The 18,234-nt window shown below is 43.0% G+C and overlaps 1 long non-coding RNA gene across 1 annotated transcript in view; it reads right to left on the bottom strand.

The window, feature by feature from the left end:
• Positions 1 to 5,009: 5,009 nt before the first annotated feature.
• Positions 5,010 to 18,234, bottom strand: part of LOC148109448 (uncharacterized) — a 32,812-nt gene continuing 19,587 nt past the window's right edge. The window contains exons 2-3 of the long non-coding RNA XR_015725789.1: positions 8,408 to 8,606; positions 5,010 to 7,846 (exon numbers count right to left, since the gene is read on the bottom strand). This is a non-coding gene — a long non-coding RNA (uncharacterized LOC148109448). The remainder of the gene's footprint in view (positions 7,847 to 8,407; positions 8,607 to 18,234) is intronic.

The raw sequence follows: 18,234 nt of genomic DNA, 5'->3' as shown, positions 1-18,234 counted from the left end.
CATGTGCATTAAAAAAGAATGAGTATTCTGTTGTTCTGGGGTGTAGTGTTCTACATATATCTATAAAGTCCATCTGGTCCAGTATGTTATTCAAAGCTCTTGTTTCTTTGTTGATTTTCTGCTTAGGTGATCTGTCTATTGCTGAGAGCGGAGTGTTGAGGTCCCCTACTTTAATGTATTATTATCTATATGTCTCTTTATTCTGGTTAAGAGTTGGCTTGTGTATCTAGCTGCTCCCCTGTTGGGGGGATAGATATTTATAATTGTTATATCCACTTGTTGGATACATCCTTTACAAATAATATAGTGCCCTTCTTACATCCCAACTTTAGCCAGAGGTAGAGCAGTAGAGAGAGACTGGAAATATTACCTTAAGGAAAATCTTCTGCATGGGACTATGAGCCCAAGGGAAAAGAAGAATCCCAACCCACTTGCAGACATAATAAATGGGAAAAACTTCATTCAGATAACCAAGACTATGTGATCCTAAGAAACAGTTTTGACTATTTTTAAAACTAAATTAATAAAAATGTTGGTGTCCCAAAAAACCCATTAAACAGAAGAATCTCTTGTATTTTGAAAAACAAATACAAGCTTTCTTTAAAATGTGTGGAGATATATTTATTTGACTTACTCTTTTTTCATAATTCCACAAATTGAAAGTGTCTTGCCAATTAAATCTAAAATTAGAAAAACGTTGTTATGCCTAATAGAATTCTCTCTCTCTTCCCTAAACACTGCTTAGCCAGAAACAAAGAAATAGACACTTCTGGAAAAGAGAGTAGAGAAACGGTTGTTTGTTTTTAAAAAAGTCAGTCCAGTGTGTAAAGCTGGTAAGGAAAGCCCATCCTCTCAGCTAGAGTTGTGTAATCTTCAAAGAAGAGTCCCTGGAGAGTCATAACCAGGTATGTTGATTCAACACCCACACTTGCTGGGCAAGACTCAGGCCTTCATCCAGGTTCCTTGGGACAAGATGTCCACAGGAGTCCTGGTGCCACCAACGAGATGCCAGGTAAGAAGATTTTCACATAGGTATTTCAGTGTTCAAGCCTCTTACACCACACTTGTCTACTCAGGTATTAAACCAAATCCCTTTCCACACCACAATGTAACCAAACCAGGGGAAAGAATTCCACATCAGGCACAAATGAATATCTCCGCTAAGGGGGAAACCGAAGTCCGGGAATGGGAACAGAGTCTCCATGGCGACTGCCACTGGCAGCCGGGGGCTGTTACCTGGGGCCTCTCTTGACTGAAAGACTTTGAGACTCTTTCAGCTTCTATTTCCCTATCTCAAAAATATCAAGGTTGGATTTATCAGGCTGGAACTGCCTTAAAATTCTGATTCTTCAGCTTCTTTCTATCCGAATAGTCTTATGATAATATAGTACCTTAAGGTGAAAATTATTTTGGCGATTGTTCTCAGTTAATGCCAATTTTTTTAAAAGTCTGTAAGGCAGGCTTGTATGTGTGTGTGTTACACACACACATACCACTCACAAAGTAAGAAGTAAGAAGCTTGAATTATTTCAATTGTTTGTTCACACAGGCCCAGATTACTCAACCTTGCACTTCATGTTGCTGCTATTGACATATTAATTGTGCCAGGTTGTTTTTAGTCCTTTCAAACTGTCCTTATCTCTCTTTAAGTAGAATGGATTTCTAAATGTGGGTGCTCAAAATAGGATGGTTGAGCCAACACCACATGCTCGGGGATATGTAAGAGCTAAATGTACTGATATGCTGAACATGTTCTTGAAAGATGGATCTGTGACACTAGGAAAATAATAGTGGTTGACTGAAGGAAAATGTCCTGAAAAATTGAAGATGAACAAATCTTTCATTAAATGGAATCACATTTTATGTGTTGTAGGACAATTCCCCATTTAGGACCGCATTTTTTAAAGAACGCTGGATTTAGCTCCAAATTTATTTCTGCCACTTACCATGTAACTTTAGGCAAGGTCCTTAAACCCTCTCCCTGAGCTTTAGTTTCCCCTCAAATAGTGTAGACAAAACACACACCTCAAATGTTGGTTGTGAAGATTGAGTAAAAGGCTGTGTGTAAAAATGCCTGACAAAGCACCTAATAGACTCAAAAGTTATTTGGATGTTAAAATGTTTAGTTTATCATTTGAGAAATCCTTTTGAAATGCAAATAATAATCAGCACTGATTTTGTGTGTGTATGTGTGTGTGTGTGATTTTTAAAACAGGGTCTTATTTTAAAAATAAGGTAAGGAGGATTTGCCATTTTGTAAAAGGCACACCATAAGGAATACAGTCAATGATGCAGTAATAGCCATGCATGGGGACAGATGGTAGCTACGCTGTGGTGAACGTAGAACAGTGTATAAACTTGTCAAATTGCTATGTTGCATACTTGAAACTAAAGTAACATTTAACATTGTGTCAACTAAACTCAAATTTTATAAAGTATTTGTTCTCTCTTTCTCTATCTCTCTCTCTCTCTCAGATAAATAAATAAATCTTTAAAAATAAAATTAAAATTACAAAAGTATCTGTGAGGGTACCTGGGTGGCTCAGTCATTTAAATGTCTGCCCCGGGATCGAGTCCAGAATTGGGCTCCCTGCTCAGTGAGGAGTCTGCTTCTCCCTCTGACCTTCACCTCGCTCATGCTCTTTCTCTCAAATAAATAAATGTTAAATAAATTAACTAATTAATAATAATAAAATAAATTAAATTAAATTAAAAAAATAAAGTATCTGTCATTCTGTCCCATGGAGTGCCCACTACTCTGGGAGATAACATCCCCCACCCTCTACACACACAGCCAGTTCTTTGGCAAGGAGCAGTTCCCTCCCCCTCTCCTCCTCCACGGCCTCTACCTCCACTCCTTTATCCTTCACTGCCCCTCACCAAGGCCAACATGGAAGATCATATTTTGTTTACTAGTGATGTGAGGACACTCTTAATGTCCACACACTTAGTCAGACAGTTAGGTAGTCAGGTCCCGGGTCCCCAACAAGAAAACATGGAGTCAGAACAGCTAAGATAAAACGGCACTAACATCTCATTTTGCAGCTTAGACAGGAGCACACTAGCATTCTACTTTGCAACCCTTATAGAAATGACTTCTGCAAAACATCCTAAAATAAAACAATGAACCACAAGGCATTTGTCACCAACATGGGCAAGGGGCAGTTAAGACATAAGCCCCCAGATGTCAGCCAAAAGAAGACCATCAGCACATAGACATTAACCCAATAGGTAGAAAGATACGTGACCAAAGCCCTGATTGGCAAGACGCAGCGCACCTCGACTGCTGAAGATAGTTCTGCAAGGGGCACCTGGGGGGCTCAGACGCTTGAGCGCCTGCCTTCAGCTCAGGGCATGATCCTGGTGTCCTGGGATCGATCCCCGCATCTAGGGAGCCTGCTTCTCCCTCTCCCTCTGCCTGCAGCTCCCCCTGCTTGTGCTCTCTCTCTCTCTCTCTCTGTCAAATAAATAAATAAAATCTTTAAAAAAAAAAAAAGATAGTTCTGCAAAAGAACTCATAAAACCCCCTAAACTTAGAAACTCCAAGGGCAATCCTCTAGGGTCCCCTTCCTCTCCAGGAGCTTTATAGTCCTGCTCAATAAGCTTTGCTTTTCCCCACCACTCTCTGTCTGGTCTACCTCTTCATTCTTCGAAGCAGCGTGACCAAGAACCGTGGACACCAAAGGCAGAGAAATACTGCAAGAGTGACAGAAACAGAGGATTAAAGAGTCATTTTACCCCTCCTTCTACTTTAGGATAGCTTTTCCAGAAACATTAAAGGTAAAAGACAATCTTCCTGTTTCAGAGACCTACGGAGGAGCAGCAGATTCAATATTTCCTGCAGGAAGCTCTGCAAAGAGTCTTCTTTTACTGTTTCAAATGCACTTTTTTTTCCTTGCTGTGGCATGAGCCTGCACAAGCGCCAGAGGGCAAGTTTTCTGAAGATAAAGGAAGTGGTAAACCCCCAGCTTCCAGCCTCATACTGAACATGCAGGGAAGGATGCAAGAAATTTAAAAAGCTAAGTGGGACATAAGCACCAGGACTAGAGTCAGTCTCCACAACTGATACACAGTTTCTTTTTCTCTAACATAAGTATAATTGTCCTCCTTATCCCCCCTGGTTATTGGGAAGACCACATGACTATGTGTGGTAGCAAAACATTATCCAGATAGAATGTATTATTATTAACCATCATGCATGCAACAAATATTAATAGAGATGACTGTTCTAGGCTCCAAGGAAACAGCATTAAATTAGCAAACCATGATCTCTGCTCCTTGTGCAGCTTAGTAATTGTAAGACAATTTCTGTCAGGGCTTAGTAGCAGGTGGGAAATAAACAGGACAATGTAATTTTAAAAAATCAGAGGGGAGGGGCGCCTGGGTGGCTCAGTTGGTTAAGGGTCTGACTCTTGATTTTGGCTCAGGTCATAAACTCAGGGTCATGAGATCAAAACACGAGTGTGGCTATGGTGTCTGCTTGAGATTCTCTCTCTCCCTCTCCCTCTGCCCCTCCCCCCACTCATGTGCATGCACACCTGCACCTGTGTTCTCACTCTCAAATAAATAAATAAATAAATAAATAAATAAATAAAATCTTTAAAAAAATCAGAGGGGAGACAGGAGTGATTCTAGGTTAGTTAGCCATTCTTTGTGGTCAGAGACTGTTGTAGAGACCTGAGCATTGGGAAAGAGCCAGCCAAAAGTAGATCCTCGGGTCGAGCATTCCAGACTGAGAAGAGCAGCTACACAGGTCCTGAAATGGACATGAGCTTAATGTGTCAATGGAATAGGAAGACAGCCAATGTAGCTGGAGCATGGTGAACAAGTGGGAGAGAGAAGATGAAGTCAGAAAATAGGTGGCAGCCAGGGCATCTAAGTCATAGTAAGGATTGTTTCAGAGACCTGCTGAAATGCACACATTTCTGAGTACCTATTTAATTGCATCAACTCATAATAGGAACCCAATTAATATTTAGATTAATTGATTTCCTATACATCAAGCTTTGGATAAATCTGTGATTGATAGCCATCTAAATGGCCAGGACTCTGAGCAACTGGGAGATGGAGCAGCATAGCTTTTTCAAAGAGGCCAGCACTGCAGATTGCACTCCAGGAAGCAGAACCCAGAGGCGGGCTGCTCATCCATCTTGGCGGAAACCTTTCCTGTCCTGATGTAGATTCCAGATTCTAGCAAACCCTTGCCAAACACTAGGAATGAAACCCTTGGACCATGTCTTCTGGGCTGAAGACTCAGAAACCATCCCTGGGGTAGTAGAGCAGGGGAAAGACTTGGAGCTTAAGACCCCCTCCTTTGCTTCCTACTAGCTATGCAACCTTGAGTAACTTACCTAATAATACTAGAAGTAAATGTTCAGGTAGTGCTTTCTACGGGCCAGGCACTGTTCTAAGGACCTTACTTGCATTAACTCATTTAACCTCCAGTTCCACCATCTGTAGAGAGGGGATAATAACAGTGCTTATTTCATAGGCTGGGATGCCAAGTGTAAAATTGATATACAATAAATATTTCCTTCTCCTTTTCTTTTAAAGACTCTAAATGACTGCCTTTAAAAGCACTAGTAGAGATCAAGTATGTGAAGTGCTTGGCCCATAGTTGGTGCCCAACATATCACAGTTCTAATGATAGTAATGTTATCAAGTCTTCCCCAGTGAAGAAAAGCCCTAGGATCAAAGCCCCACTGAGTAACCTACAGAGGCCACCAATTTGGGGTATCTTACGGCTAACTTATCCAAGAAGCTGATTGAGAACCTGGCACATAATAGGTGTTCAATAAATAGTCTTTCCTCTCTACTGAGGCACAGTTTTACTGTCAAACCAGGAACTACATTAAAAGGTAGCTGTCTTACCTCAGTGATCACTGTTATCAATCAACTGTATCAAGGGTATTATAAACTGTAGGAAAAAATCTAAGTCTTTGATTTAAGTGGTGATCTCTACTGTTCAAATTCATGCCTCAGCAGAGAGGCTGACAACTGGGACACGAAGAGGGGAGCTGGAGCCTCTGTCAGCCGTGTCAGGACTGACTTCAGAATAAGAGGGTGTAGCAGCAGAAGGAAGGCTCGGAGGAGCTTGGCTCAGGATGGGCCCCAAACCATGAGAATAAACCCTGGTAATGAGAGAAGAAGTAGACAGAGTTCACAAGCAAAGATTTCTCAAGCAAGATGCGACTGTGTACAAATCCTCTATCCTCCCCTGGTTAGTACCATACACACAAGGCCCTACGGGTAAGAGTTGAGGGGCTTCTCCTATGTCTCCCCCACCCCAGCTGGCCATAAGACCTTACCTTGGAAGAGCAAGCCTTTGGATCTAATGTCTAATCTCCACGGACCTTTGTGGAACACCGAGATTTGACTTGAAAGGGGTAACACATCCATCCATTAGCACCTACCCATAGATGAGAGTGTATTGTCTCAGCAGATAAGCTGACTCTTATCTTAGGAAACTGAGTAGAGTTCAGAGATAGGACACAGATCAGAAACTCTTTGTCAGTTCTAATACAGGCGCGCGCGCGCGCGCACACACACACACACACACACACACACACACACACGCTTGAAAAATCAGAACAATGGTTGCCTGGGGGGACTGACCAAGGAAGTGCATGAGGGAACTTGCTGGAGATGTGAAAATTCTATACTGTGATGCAGTGTAAGTTACATGGGTGGTGTATCCATTTGTCAAACTTGTACAGCTAAGAGCTGTGCATTTCAATGTGCATGAATTTTGCCTTAAAAAACTATGAGAAAAATAAGAATGAAGTGGGGAGGGAAAATCAAAGTAGAGATGATATAGAAATGGCAGCATGTGATGGGTGCATTAGGGTTTATCGTCTATTCGATTTCCTTCAATATATATTTAGAATATAATTAAAAAAACAAAAGTCTTTGTCAGGAGCAACGGAAAGTACACCCAGGGGTCAGGAAGGGGCTATGTGGGTTGGGGACCCACACAGTCAAAAGACAGGGAAAATGGTGGGGAATGGACTAAGTACCGGGGGAGAGATCCCTTTGTCTCCCGCACATTTTGTGTCAAATTTAATTCTACACATTATTTGGGGGGGAGGGTTATTAATCTGATCCTTTTCCATTGGCTTTTCTAACTGTATAAGAGAGAGCTAATACTTTTATGTATTTGTGCAGCTACTGTTTTGATCGTTACAAAGACCCTAAAGGGAGGAGAAGGATAAGGGAAACCTGGTTTAAATGTGTCCTAGGCCAGTCCTGTTCATATCCAGTGAGACACTTCAGAGGAGAGGGACCCACAAGCCCAAACTCAAATTGCTTAAGAAACTTCCACTGGAAGATTGTTGTATTCCCAGAAATGACTCTCGTCAAACAAAAAATCGGGGGTGGGGATAGGTTAGTGGATAGCCTTCATGTGTGGATGGATCTCCCCACCAGAGATGGGGTTGACAGAACACGCCTGCAAACTCATGGAAATTAGCAGTAATGAGACATAAACAGTCAAACCTCAAAATAACATCTTTGGCCTTTAGAATCAACACAGCTCTCCTGTCAGCCTGCACCTGGCCTGTCCGGCTGGGTCCGGGAGCCAGTGGGGTTTTAGGCCCCTTTTAACAGCTGCCAAGAGCACATTACTCATGGCCGGGATGTCGGCCTTTTATGTTGCCACAAGTGGCCCAGCCGTTGTTGGGGCCTGGCGAAGTCCATTGACAGTTTTTTCCCAGGGCTGGGTCTTTGCTCTCTGATTTTTCCAGCAGCTCCAATTGGCTCAAATGTTACCAATGTACACTGAGTGAGCCCCCCAGGCTCCTGTGTTGGCTTGCAGCCATGCTTGCTTCCTGGCCACATCCTCTGGTCCCTGGAAAGATAGGGCAAGAGGCTGAAGTCAGAACAGCAAAGGGCTACAACGTTCCTGGACAAACTGTTTCATCTGCCTTGTCAGTGCCTGGATTCCTACCACAATGTAAATAGTTAGGAGGGGCCAGTTAAATACAGAAAGTCTACCAAGAGCATCCCTGTGAAACTGAAGAAAAGCGTAACTGTAATACTTGTGTTCGAAATACATCCTCAAAATGGGTTGGTCAGTTGCATGGATGGGTGGGTGGCTCACGTTAAAAGAGTCCCACCTACATCAAATTAATAAGGTCCCTCCTGGATCAGTGGGGCCTGACGAGACTGGATTTGGGGTTAAATCCTAATGGGGTCATTAGTATCCGATGATATAAACTCTTCGTATTTACCACAGTTATTTGTTTACCACTTGTTTTTCCTTCTAGACTTTACGTTATTCAAGGGCAGGAGTAGTGTCTTTTATTCACTGCTGTATTTTCAGGGTCTGGCCCAGAGAAACTGATCACAAAAGTCTTTACTGAATGAAGGAGTATGCTGAATGCTGAATCTGCAAGTTGCCACCACGTACGAGGGGCTGCAGGCGTTTCAGTCTGCGCTGGGTTCCTTGTTGACAGACGTTAGCGGGGTGTGCAGAAGTCACTCCCAGCCTCCTTCTCCCTTTCTCTCTCCCACTGTGGAGACTGGAAAGTCTCCCTTCTGGCTTTGGGTCTAGCCCATACAGCAGAAGTGGGACTCTGCTGAGCTAATTCCGGGACAGATTTTGCTTCCTGATTAAAAAAAAAAAAAAAAAAGTCAGACAAAAGAAGAGACGCTGCTGGTGTTGCCCTTCCTCCCTTCGTTTTGCTCTGAATGTAGACTGTGAAGCCAACACTGTGACAGTCATCTTGCAACTAGTAGTGACAAGCATGGGGAGGAAAATGCAACATCTAAGGATTATTGAACAGAAACACAAAAATAATCCTTGGGCTTCGCTGAGTCATGGAATCATCCCTGGAACCATCTGCCTCTAGCCTTCTTGTTAAGTGAGGTAATATAAACACTTACACTGTTTGAGCCACAGGTAGTCTTACTTCATTTTCTATCACCTACATTCAAATACTTGATAGCTGGTAACTTCTCTGACCTCCACCTTAGATAGCTAGGACAGAGACTGTGTTTTATTCAAGCACATAGTTCAGAACATTGTACAGAGCTCAATAATGAATGAATGAATGAATGAATGAATGAATGAACTAACAAATCAGGAAATGAATGAACAGTTATTCCAGAATTCATTTATTGAGCTTTTACTATAAACTAAGCATTACTGGTTGCTGAATGAGGGCTGTTGTTAGAATTTATTATTTAGCTGAATATTTTAGAACTCTATTATTTATATTTATAAGGTTTTGGATACAAACTATTGTGATTCTTGGTTCTTGCTCTCTGATTTATATAAATTATGGTTTATCAAGGCGCATGCTGTTTGCTTATGTTCTTAATGCATACATACTCCTTTGTTTTTAAAGCCTGAAGAAAACTAACTGCTCCCCCATAATGTTTATTAATGGAACCCTTTCTATAAAATATGGAAACTATTTTTCTTCTTTGAAATTAGCTACAATTGGTTCCACTGAGGATTGACCAATGCTGGCTGTTTGCTAACATCATTTCATTTAGAGCGCTAGGATATGTACCATCCATGGGTTTTCAAAATGTTTGATGTTTGGAGCTTCTAATTAAAAAAAAATGCAGAGCTTGATCAAATGGAAAGGTTTTAAATATATCTATTGCAAATTGTAATGAAGCAAAATTTATACTAGTTGACAACCAATGACCCATATTAGAAGTTCTAAAATAACAAAAAGAACAGAAAAAAATGCAAATATTATGTTAATAAGCCTGGGGATTCAGTTTGTGGGAATTATAATAAAATTTCTCTTTTCCTTTCGTGCTGTTCTCTAGCAAGGCCCAAGTAAAACAAGTGTCATAAATTTTCCATCAACAGGTAACAACATTGGTTTTTTAGAGTGGGCCTCAACTGCATTTCAGAACATATGCACTGATCGCCAACGAAGATGAATGTAGATTTTTTTTTTAAGCAACCATATCCAGACATGACATCCCCATGCCAACAAAGTAAGAACTACAGCAGAAGAAATCATAAAAACAACACACAAGCCTACAGCCCAGCACTACCTGCAAAAATAGCCTGAGAAACCCGATGGACATTTCCTCAAAGATGGATTCTCTCTGGGTGGAAACTACCTAGAGTCTGGAGGAAAGAGGATGAATGGTCATGCAGCCTGAGGCTGAAGAACAAGATGGAGTAGTCTACAGCCATTGAAACTCTGACGTCTAGAATAGCAGCCAAGACATGCAAACGGATACGTGGAGTAAAGTGAAAAAAGCAGAACAAGAAACTGCAGAAAACGCATGTGTGTATATTGACAGTGATGGGAGAGAATTTGGAGGCGTGTCAATGGTTTTATGCCAAGTCAGCCAGTTCTTCCCCCCCCCACTTTGGAATTTGTTTAGATTCATGATATAAGAGAAAAGGAGAACCCTAGCACTGAAACTGTCCGTGGTTCCCTGAAAGAGTTGTTAGGCCTTCTTAAGGGGTTCATGGAGGTTTGAGGGCCCAGAGAGTTCATGTCAGGAAAGTAAGGAAGCATGAACACAAGGATGTCATTGTTGCCCCTGAAAACTTTAAGGAGGGTGCCAAGGAAGGGGCAGGCCTCCCACCTCTTATTTCAGCCAACTGCAGTCTGGACAGCAGGGAGAACCCTTGTCTGTTTAATAAGTTTGTGAACAAAGGCTGATTGCTTCCCTTGTCAATAAACAAACATTATCTGCTTCTGTTTCTCTGCTAAATTGAATTTCTGCTTACCCTAACTGGTTATATAAAGACTTTATGTACACAGGAAAAAGAAATGACAAGGTTGTGTAAGCAGGCAGCCCTGGGGAGAGTTGTGAAGTCTGTACAGTTTATTTCTTGGGGATCCTTGCTTCTTTTTTATGTGTACTTTTCCCTCTTTTAAAGATCCAAGAAAGCTCACAAAGCCACTATTTCCATCGTGCACCAACCTACTAAGTGACCAATGGATTATTTCTGTCCAGGATTTTTTTATTTTTTTTTAAGATTTTATTTATTTATTTCAAAGAGACAGCCAGCGAGAGAGGGAACACAAGCAGGGGGAGTGGGAGAGGAAGAAGCAGGCTCACAGCAGAGGAGCCTGATGTGGGGCTCGATCCCAGAATGCCAGAATCACTCCCTGAGCCGAAGGCAGACGCTTTAACGACTGTGCCACCCAGGCACCCTGAGGATTTTTTTAATTAAAATTTAAAAAAAGAATCATGACAAAGGGTGCAGACCAAGGAATGAATCACTATAGACTGAATTTGGGGCATGGAGGTAGGGTTTATATTTGGGAATAAGAACTTTAAAACATACCGCATAGGCAACAGTCCTTAAGAAAGCCAGAACTGAGGGACAAAGAGGCTAATTTACTGGCTCGAGGTTGAACAACTGAAAAGAGGGAAAGTCAGGAGTGGAAGTCAGGTCTGCAGAAAGCAGTAGGTACAATGAGAGGCTGTGAGAGTTCCCAGCTCTCTCTTTCCATAGGTGAGTGGAATCAGGGACAATTCCCCCCCCCCACCCAAGGATGGGCCCTGTGGCCATAAAATGCGTTGGGGTTGTTGCTGGTGTGTGATACAGTAAGTAGGATGCAAATTAGAAGGAAGAAGACAGAGGTGCCTGGGTGGCTCTGTTGGTTATGCATCTGACTCTTGATTTTGGCTCAGGTCACGATCTCAGGGTCATGGGATCCAGCATGGAGCCTGCTTAGGATTCTCTCTCCCTCTGCCCCTCTCCTCCCCTCCCTGCAGGCATTCTTGTTCTCTCTCTCAAAAAAAAAAAAAAAAAAGGAGGAAGAGGACAAAAATCCTCTGATTTTGACATGGTGGGAAGGGTCAAGGGAGGAGATCAGGAGGAAAACTACTCATGCTATTTATGCAAAGCTAGACTCCCAGTGGAAGGTTGTCCTGTGATGAGAATAGTGTTGCCAAAGTCCAAACCCTTCCAGGGTAACTACAAGAAGCCCAGATTTCCTGAGCAGAGTGGGTGCTCTTCAAAGTCATCCCCAGAATCTGCATCTCCCTCTCTCTATGCATCAGGCTGCCAGAGCTCTCCTGACAACCCCTAAGGCAAGGTTGGCATCCAGTTTTGGGCTCAGTAATACTAATTTTCCTGGTAGCCTTAGGGTTAGCAGTCATTTGGTTCTCAATTAAAAATTACAAAATAAGGTATGAGACTTATAGTATCCCAAGGCATGAAAAGACACTCACTGAAATTTTAAAGAAAGGGGTCACCTGGGTGGCGAAGTTGGTAAAGTGTCCGACTCTTGGGTTAGGATCAGGTCGTGATCTCAGTTGTGATCTCAGGGTTGTGAGATTGAGCCCTCGCATCTGGCTTCACGCTCAGCGATGAGCCTGTTTGGGACTCTCCCTCTCCCTCTGCCCCCCCCCACCCCGCACTCTCTCTCTCTCTCTCTTTAAAATAAATAAAATAATCTTTTTAAAAAAATTTAAAGAGAGATACATGAACATTCCGCAAAAAATTCGTTAGCTCTTTCCAGGTCATAGAACAGATTGGCAGGAGAGCTGGAAAGGAAACTGTTTTCAGTACTGTATGATTCATTCACACGTTTATCTGAGGAACCAGGGTTTTTAGGAAACAGTGATACAAAAACCTTAGCACTTTATGGTATAGAAGGCAGCTCCATGTCAAAAATCTAAACTCATTCAGGGGCGCCTGAGTGGCTCAGTCATTGGGCGTCTGCCTTCGGCTCAGGGCGTGATCCCGGCGTTATGGGATCGAGCCCCACGTCAGGCTCCTCCACTGGGAGCCTGTTTCTTCCTCTCCCACTCCCCCTGCTTGTGTTCCCTCTCTCTCTGGCTGTCTCTATCTCTGTCAAATAAATAAATAAGATCTTTAAAAAAAAATCTAAACTCATTCAAACGCCTGTAATTTTAATTTTTTTCAGTCTCTCCATCTGAAATTTGTATTGTTGTTGGCTCAAACACCACTTTTTGATTGTCCTTGCTGCTTGCTGAGAATGCGAGCTCTAAAGCGCTCTGTTTAATCTTTGAATCAGCTCAGGAAGATGGAATTACCATCTCTGGAAAACTGCAGTTCAGTTTCAAGGAACTCACTGCGGCTGCAACAGGAAGATGGAAATGTGGCTGGTTTGGAGGAGGCGAGGATAAAGGTAGGGGATTAAAAAAGCCTTGCTTGCCCCAGTGAGTGGAATGATCACATAAATCACAGGCTAACCTTGGCTCCACTCGGCTCGTATTAAAGTATGTGGTGTCACTGCCTCCCCATAATTAGGATTTGTCATCTTCAGCATCAGGATGGGAGACACAGATGCCAAAGAGGGGCCAGAGAGAGAACAGAGACTGAGGAGGAAATGAATAATTTTGGTGACAGTGACTACTATTTTGATAGGAACCAGAAAGTCTGCAATATTTCAAGAACCTTGTATAAGGGCAAGAGCTGTTGGAAAAGTGCCTTCCAACTTCAAAATGTGCCTGACCATAAGAACGCTGATAAGCATGGGGGGAGAGCAGCTGGAACTCTGCGGGCTGCTTGTGTTTCCTTTCTGATATTTATGCCGGGATCACATTTGCAGCTGCTTTTATCTGCTCCTTAGAAGTTGTTGTATTTGAGGAATCATTAATTGTAAAATAAATACCTACTCACTGACATGGAAATGTAACTTATGAGCCAGCTATAGAACTGGCTATTACATATAGAGAGTATCTGGAACTTTCCACCCTACCCAAGATGCCATTTATGGAGGAGACTCAAGGATATCTCACCTCATGTTGTGTCCCTATTCGTGCCCTGGGCTAAGACATTAAAAATAATGCTCACTTCAAGAAAAAATAAATAAAAAGCTACATTACCCAGTAATATGGATGGGGACATGGGAAGAAGTTTTTGTTTTTTGTTTTTAAAGATTTCTATTTATTTATTTGACAGAGAGAGGCAGCGAGAGAGGGAACACAAGCAGGGGGAGTGGGAGAGGAAGAAGCAGGCTCATAGCGGAGCAGGGAGCCCAACACGGGGCTCGATCCCAGAACACTGGGATCATGACCTGAGCAGAAAGCAGACGCTTAACGACTGAGCCACCCAGGCGCCCCAGGAAGAAGTTTTTGAATAAGATCCAGATCCCTGAAAGAATGACCAGTAGGGAAGAGAGCGTTCAAATGCAGCTGTAGGAGCAAGGCTTTCGAGAAACAATGCAGAGCCTCCTCTTGTCAAAATAGGACCAACACGCATTGGGAGTTGGGGCAACACAAGAGGAAGTTAGGGTAGGGCAGAGGTGACACCATGAGAAAACTGACCCCAGGACATCTAAGACACAATGTGTTCCTATACAGCAAGCTTAGGTGTGGTCAGTATCAGCTGGTCCAAACCAGTAGGTAGGGTAAGATCCCAAGAGGTTTGCAGCAGCTGCAAATGGGTAGTGGGTAGTGGTGTGGGTGTCAGAACCACAGGGGTCATGAGACAAGAATCCAGAGCACGCTGTATAAGGGCCACCGCCAAGCAAAATGGAGCTCCCAGTGTGTCCCAGTTATATACAGGGTCAGGCGTTGGAGGCTGGGTCACCAAGCAGCTATCAAGCTGGAATCTAAACATCCAGTTGGGCCCAGTCCTGAGAGAGCGAGGAACAGGATGCTTCCATTTTAGGGATCCATTAAGCCCAGGGCTCAGCCTCTGAATGTGAGATTGTGCTGGCAATCCAGCTTCATTCCAAATCATAGTAGAGGGCAAGGCTGAGGCTGTTTCTTTCCCGTCCTGCTGAGGGTTGTAGCAGGTGTTGGCCCTGTAGTGGACATATGTTATCTGTCTGCCCAACAGCCCTTCCTTTGGGAATGATGTCTCTATGATTAACTATGATTTGGATATTGCCCCCACACACACACACAAAGGTGGGAATGTGACTCGAGTGCGGCCAATCAGATTACTTCACTCCCCCTCCCACAGCGATTTATCTGGAGATAGGCAAATGCACAAGCCCCACCAAATCTTCTATTCTTCTCCTACTTCCAGCATTTACTGAGTGCTTACCAAGTGCCAGGAACTGTTCTAAAAGCTTCAGATGCATTATCTTGCTTCATCCTCCTATCAATTCAATAAGGTAATGCTATTATTATCTTCCCTTTACGGATAAAGGAACTGAAACAAAGATAGAGTAATTTGTCTAAGATCAGACAGCTAGGTAGTAGAAATAGACCGTATAACTAAGCAGTTTTGTCCCAGGGCTTGGGCCATGGATGTGCAAGGAGAGATACACTCGCTTCCTCCAGGATTGTAAACTGTAAGGATCATGTAAACTGGATACAAACCACCGTCTCCCCTGGCCTCAGGGTGGGAGTTGTTTGCAGTAGAAGAGAATGAAGCTGTATATTGTGAAAAGGACAGGGAACGAGAGAGAGACCTTTATAATATGGCTTGGGTTCCTGGATCCAGATGTGCCTGAAGCTATTCAACCCATGGATTTGTCAGTTACATGAATCAGTAAACTGGCTTAAACTAGTCAGACTTGGGTTTTTGTCCTTTGCAAATAAGAGTCCTGACTAATACGGGCCTGTCTGTAGGATGCTTCAGCATGCACAGGGGAGGGGGGCAGTTGCAGAAGGTCAGAGCAGAAGAAATGAGTCAGAATGTCAAGAACAGGTTGGCATCCTATGACAGGCATACAACTGCCGTGCTGGTGCACAGCTCCAGTTGTCCTAACATTACCAGTGTGCCCGGCTTCCTACTCGGTGATGGTCTGGAGACGACATACTGACTATCCCTCTGCAGACACAGTCCACCGGCCCCTGCAGAGAAATCTAAAGATAAAGCAATGCAGGGCTATCACCTCACTCGGAGAAAATGTTTGATCTGCCTTATCAATAGCTGGGTTTATAGCACACTGCAAATAAGCTATAGAATGCTGGCTGAACACACACACACACACACACGCACACACACACACACGCACAACTTTGGAAGTCGTGAAAAGCAAGATAATTGCAATGCTTGTGCTTTGAAATACACCTTTTAAAAGATTGGGGGAATGAGGGATTGGTTGGTTGCTAGCTTGGTTGGTCCCTTAGGAATAGCTAGATAGAGTTAATATTTGTTCCACCTTTGACTAGTTAAAGTGGCCTTTGTAGATTCCTGCACTTACAGAGCAGTGCGGTTTGGTGTGGTTTGGCCTTGAGCGAATAACACAAGTGAAGCTCTTAGAACAGTGTCTGGCATGTACTAAGTACTCGTTAACCAAACACTATTCTTTTTTTTTCTCTTCTTGGTTTTCTAACAATTTTTCAATAACTGGTATTACTTTTCTAATTAACAGATTCTGTAGTGGGATGAATGGGGAAGGGTTTAATAACTGGATGAACTATTAGAGAAGAATCTCTAATCCATATTCCTGCACATGAACAAGTGATAGAATTAGAAAAGATTTTTAATTCAAACATCAAAATTGGAAAAGCTGAGGTTAAGGGAATACTCAGGGTCACACAGTTCATGAGTAACAGCACTGCAGTTAAGAAATCAGGCTGGGGGGGCGCCTGGGTGTCTCAGTCGGTTGGGCATCTGCCTTCGGCTTGGGTCATGATCCCGGGGTCCTGGGATCAAGCCCCATGTCAGGATCCCTGCTCAGTGGAGAGCCTGCTTCTCCCTCTCCCTCTGCCTCCTGTTCCCCTTGCTTGTGCTCTCTCTCTCTGTGTCAAAGGAATAAATAAAATCTTTTAAAAAATAAAAATAAAAGACCAGGTGGCTACAGTTAAATTATACCAGCCTTAGTTTGCATTGACAATGAGAATAATCAAATCCCTATATTTGTTGAGTGTGTTATAATCTAAGTGTGTATAAGTCTGAATTTATTATCACAATTTCCCCCATCATCAAATGAACTAGATTAAAAAGTTGAAAATGCTTGCTCGACAGGAACTTGTAGAACTTTGGAGCTGAAATGAACTTTAGAAATCAAGTAGAGGTGGGGAAGACCAGATTAAACAGATGTCTTTAACTGTAGGACTGACGTTCAGAGCTTTGGTTGTGCTAACGTGAGTTTTGATTCTCCACTAGGAGATCTAGCGTACAACTTATCTCAAGCATATGTGACACTGAAATCTTTTTTCCTCAGCAAAATTATTAAAATTGTGAGGTGTCCTGAACACCATCTAAGACATGGTGGAGTAAATCTCTTGAGTTCCTGTGTCAGCTCACATTTTATTCTCTAAATCCTAATTATTTTCCTGCTAGCTGAGGCCCAGAGTGACAGATCCTTCATTTTTCTTCCCAGTGCCCCTCCACTCCCCTCACTACTGGGGTTCCTTTGGGGGCCCCCGGGTCCCTGTTCTCTCTCCCGTGCCCTCAGCGTGTGAGAGAGAAGCCAGAAACTGCAGCTGCTGGCCCAGGCCCCCCAACTCCTCTCCCGCCACTGCGGTTCTAAATTCCCCCTGCGTGTAATTATAAAGTATGTGTTCAGTTATTTACTTTCCCTGTTCCATGCAGAGTGTGTAACTGAATAATACAGCTCACAAGTAAGCCCGGCTTTTCTGCTGCAAGGTCTGAATTAAAAAGATTACAACTCTCTATCATTCTAGCTTAAAAAGAAACCACTACTTATGTAGCTTTAAAAAAAAAAAAAGTGGAAACAATGATTCTCTGTCCTCTCAGAGATGCAAGAAAATTGTAGAATTAAGACGTTTACATGGGTTTTGTTGTTTCCAACGGCCCTAAACTGCCTCATTTAGAAAGGTAGAAAATAAAAATGTCTTAAGTTTCTTGAATTTCCAGGAACCAAGTCTGGCAGCTGGTTCACTGTTGTCTTTTAGAGTTTGAAGCAAGAAAAATTACAACCAAAGTGGTGTCAATTTGCTCTATTTATCTTGGGAATTAACTTTAAAGCTTAATTGTCAGAGACAGTGACCCCTATACTCTTGAAAATCCCCAGGGAATTACAAAAGCAGGCTTCTTGAGTGGAATGCGAATGTCATTCTGGGGTGAATCAGCCCGTGCATCGCCTGAAGGAAAACGCTCAGCCCAAGAAGGAAGGAGCTGACCCCACAAGTTTTTGTACTTCACATCTCGACACCCAGATCTGGTTCCTAACCCACTGCTTCTGTCTGACCCGGGCTTCTGCCGCCAAGCTGGTTACAGAATTGCCTCTGGATGTGCCTTTGCACAGAGAGACTGGGCAACTTGAAATGAGCTGAGCCTGGGTCCAACTATTGACCCCAGCTCCTGGAGGACCCCGAGGAGACGGTGCAATAGGTTGACAAAGTTCTGCTTGCTTAAGAAGGTTCCTGAGCAGGATTTTGCCTGGAAACTTCCCCTTACTCTGG

This window comes from Ursus americanus, chromosome 9 (assembly GCF_024610735.1).
Source record: "Ursus americanus isolate L20-20 chromosome 9, mUrsAme1.1.p, whole genome shotgun sequence".
Classification (NCBI taxonomy): Eukaryota; Metazoa; Chordata; class Mammalia; order Carnivora; family Ursidae; genus Ursus; species Ursus americanus.
The sequence above is the reverse complement of the archived record's forward strand: the minus strand, read 5'-3'. Positions and strand labels throughout refer to the sequence as shown.